The sequence below is a fragment of the Meles meles genome, chromosome X (genome assembly GCF_922984935.1).
Source record: "Meles meles chromosome X, mMelMel3.1 paternal haplotype, whole genome shotgun sequence".
Taxonomy (NCBI): Eukaryota; Metazoa; Chordata; class Mammalia; order Carnivora; family Mustelidae; genus Meles; species Meles meles.
In genome coordinates, this window is record NC_060087.1 from 33,177,615 (window position 1) to 33,182,027 (window position 4,413).

Sequence of the window (4,413 nt, forward strand, 5' to 3'; positions counted from 1 at the left end):
GTGTGTGTGTGTGTGTGTGCGCGCGCGCACACACACACATACACACACACTCACACACGCAGATTCTCTTTTCCATGCTTTATATTTCCCATAGCCGTTTATCACTGTTTAAGATTCTAGATCATTTTCCTTAATTACTATATTGTCTGTCTTCCCTTCTAGAATATAAGCTGCAAGAAGGCACTGATTTTTGCCTTGTCTGCACTGCTCACTGCTGTAATCCAAGCCCCTGGAATAACACTTAGAATACTGTCAGGTTGAACATCCATACTGGTTTGCCAGGACAATCCCAGTTATGCTTCTTATCCTGGCATGTGTATTAACTGCACCCCCTTCACTGCGCAGTGCTGGATGATTAGATTTCTGGTCACTGCACATGGGAGAGATGCTCCATAAATATATTTTAATTGTGAAGCTGGTCTCTTGGGGACAGAGTTTCTCTAGTTGGCATTTCACGCAAAGAGTCGGTACAGGGAAAAAAGCAGAACACCCACCAATATGAGGCACCTGAGGCTCAGAAAGGGTGGGAGAGAAGAGCAGTTAGCATCTGGAAGGTTAGTCTTTGGACTACGGTCCATCAGTCTCTGATATTCACGAGCAGAGTTCTAGTCTCCAACAAAGCACAGTGGACTGGCGGTTCCTACAAGACTTGGGGACTAGAAGGTTGACTGGAGCTGAAATACAGAGCAGCATTGTGAGAGCAGAGGCATTTCCTCTGACTAGAAATCAAATGGACATGACACAGATTAATGGGAGAAAATCAAATTTCATTTCATGCATGTGGGCAATCCACACAGACATGGAAATCCCAAAGACAGTCAGCCAAAATGAGGCATATATGTCATGGTCAACTAAGGAGAAGCAGGTAGAGGTCCATGTAAGGGCCTATTTAGCTAGAGGCTTCCATCAAGGTTAAAACAATAATGTTGTTTAATCCTTAAACTGTCCCTGCTCCCCTTCCCCCAGGGGATTTACTTAAAAACAAGTCCCGGAAACCGGCTCCAGGTAACAAAACTCAAATACAAGGGTGGGGCAGGCCAGGTGGAGTCATCCGATCAGTAGGGGGGATGCATACTCTCTCCCTAGTTAACAACTAGTATGGTCCTCGCCCTTTGGGCACCTTTTGGGCGCCAATTCTGACCAAGGTGATAGGCTGGTTCAAATGTCTACTAGGGTAAATTGTAATTCAATTGGTCACCTAGCATGACTGTACAGCTTTCTCTGTGTGTTACAATCTCATTGGCCACCTGTGCGTGGCCAGGCCCAACCGCATGGCCTTTGCCCTTAAAAGCTAGTCTGTGACACAGAGAAAGGTCGCCCTCTCTGTAAGAGGCACAGCCCTGGCCGGTCAGTTTGATTCTTGATGCTTGGCGCGAAATAAAGCTTTGCTTGACCTTCGCTTTATATCAGTCTCGCTCCTTTAATCACAGACCCATTCTGGAGGGGCATAACAGTCCACAATTTAAAAGAGAAGAAATGCAATTCACAAGAAGGTGAAAAGGAGCACATGTTTGGTAAGCAAATGTTTGCTGGGCCACTCTGAAACAATGGGACACAGAGGACTTTGATCAAACAGGCCTTGTAAGGTTTCCCCCTGTCCATCATACCTAGTTTGTATCATAGTGTAGTTATTTGTGGTGATAGCTCCTTCCTGGAACAGGTCCTCTGAATTCTTTTGAGGCAGTTGGCAGGGTGGCAAAGACCTTTTCCTGAATCTGCAGGGTCTCAATTCCTTTTTTCTTTTTTAGATTTTTTTTCTTTAATTCATTTGAGAGAGATACAGAGACAGAGACAGCACAAGCAGGGGAAGGGGCAGAGGGAGAGGAAGAAGCAGACTCCCCGCTGAGCAGGGAGCCCGACATGGCCCTCAGTCCCAGGACCTGGAGATCATGATCTGAGCTTAAGGCAGATACTTAACCATCTGAGCCACCCAGGCGCCCCTTTTAATTGCTTTTTAACTCAAAATAATTTTCATGCCAAAGTGGCCCATCTTGTGGTAGCCTGCCCTTGACCCCTATACAGGGAATGTGGGCAGCCTCCAGAAGCTGAGAACAACTCCCAGACAACAGCCAGCAAGGCAACAAGACCTCAGTACTGAAACAGCATGGAGCTGAAATCTGCTAAAAACCTAAATATGCCTAGAAGGGGAATATCTCTCAGAGCCTCCAGATAAGGTTAGCCAATAACTTGATTTCAACCTTGTCAGCCCAGAGTAGAGAAATCTGCTGATCCAACCCATACTTTTGACCTACAGAACTGTGAGATAATAAATTTATATTGGTTTAAGCTGCTAAATTTGTGGCAATCTCCTAGGTCAGCAATAGAAAACTAATACCAGGATAACAAAAGGCAAAGTGAAATATACAATTAAAAAGATATTCAAGTATATATTTTGAAAAAAGAGAAAGTCACAGATAACAAGGTCAACAGAAGAGGAGCCACTGTCTTCATAAGAAAAGAATGATTTTGAATATATGAAAAGGATTCAGATAGGCTCAGTCACCTTTAGGGGGCCAGGAAGGAAGGGTTTGGCCCTAGCAACTGCAGTGTGAAATGGTTTGAGATTCTGCCCAGAACTGGCATCATGGCCGTGTGCTTGGTCATCCCCAGCATAGATAGCCACTGTGCACATCCAAAGGACAGTAATGGGGCAAGAAGAAAAGGGTTGCCTGTTATCTCTATCAGTGGAGTCCGATGGAAAGAGATAGACCCATCTCTGAAGTTAATCGTTACTACATGTCAAACGGTTTGGAGAATATCGATTAAGGAAGCCTTTTCCTGATTGATGAAAGATAACTCAGTTAGGCTCCTCTGCCTCTTCTAGAAGGTTATGCAGTATATTAATGTAGTGCATAATAAAAACAAAAAAAGTTTTTTAAAAAAGAGTTCAGAATGCTTGTTCAGGAGTAAAGCATTAAGGATCCTTTTTGTTTGCTGAGTTTGTAACTGAACTTGCAATGGCTAGGCTGCCACCCTCCTCAGCCCCAGTTTATAAAGCTAGATTTCTGTTTTGGATGCTGAAGGGGCCCTAGATCTATTGAATCAGAAACCCTGGGGATGGGGCGCCTGGGTGGCTCAGTGGGTTAGCCTCTGCCTTCGGCTCAGGTCATGATCCCAGGGTCCTGGGATGGAGCCCCCGCATCAGGCTCTCTGCTCAGCAGGGAGCCTGCTTCCCTTCCTCTCTCTCTGGCTGCCTCTCTGCCTACCTGTGATCTCTGTCTGTCAAGTAAATAAATAAAATCTTAAAAAAAAAAAAAAAGAAACCCTGGGGATAGGGTCCAGCTATGGGTTTTTTAATATATCCTCCAGGTGATTCTGAAGCAGGCTAAAGGGATTTCAAAAGTGGTTTCAAAGAGATACCAATGTGGTTCCCCTTTCTAAAGAAGGTTGCTTTCAAGATAATGGCAGGAGAGGAAACACAAGCTTGCTCTCTGGTGGGGTGCCCTTCTATTAGTCTACCACATTACAGAATAAACTGAGACACATTATCTGAAGCAGGTAAGGATATAGTGTAAAAGCATTATAGAGATTCTCAAAGACCTTCCATGCATAACACGGTGTTAGTGATTTTCCAAGGAGATGTGCACACAGAATTATTAACTCTAGAAGTTTATAAATAAGACAGAGTTTCCTAATACCAGATTGGAACATTTCCTCTATCTAGAACAGGAGTTTTCACTGCCTGGGATTTCTGGGGATATTTTCAAACTGTGACAATCTAGTATTATCTATACTTAGTGCTCTGGGGCAGGAATATTTAAATTTTGAAAAGTATTCCCCAAGAAATTCTGATGGATTTCATCCTTTCTTCCTGGTGAAAGCCCCTAAGGCAAGAGTGTTAACGTTAGCATTCTACCCAAATTTCCAACCTGAGTTGAATATATTCCTAAATCCTTCAACTGAAGCCCTTCACTAGTGACCCAGGGTGTGGAGGGCAGTGTTACTAACATGGCTGCTAAATGGCTAATGCTGGCTAAAAATCAGGGTCTAAATTGCGACATTGAGTCCTATCTCTCTACACAGTGAGCTCTTCCTTGGGTTGCACTTGGATGCCAGGCCGCCAAGCTGCCCAGCCCATCAGAGAATGAACAAATTTATTGTGAGGGAATGTGGGAGGCAAAGGGAGTGGAGAACATCGAAGAGGGCATGGTTGAGTCCATCCATCTGCCTAGCTTCTAAAAGCAAGGAGTGTACTGTTCTTTAAAGAAACTGAGACTTTGTCCTCTTTATCTTCGCTTACTATGCTTTTCACTGAGACTATATACTTTGTTTTTATTTCCCTTCGTTTTGTTTTTTGGTTGATCTGGAAGCTCTAAAATGGGAAGTAATGGCTTTTCTTGATGTCTTTACATGCAAATTTTGATATTGCCAATTAGCAACTCCTGAAACCTGTTCCTTGAAAACTGCTTAGAC

General features: G+C 43.8%; 1 pseudogene; it reads left to right on the top strand.

Moving 5' to 3' along the window:
- Nucleotides 1-799: 799 nt before the first annotated feature.
- On the top strand, nucleotides 800-2,766 carry LOC123934600 (annotated as a pseudogene).
- Nucleotides 2,767-4,413: the final 1,647 nt, after the last annotated feature.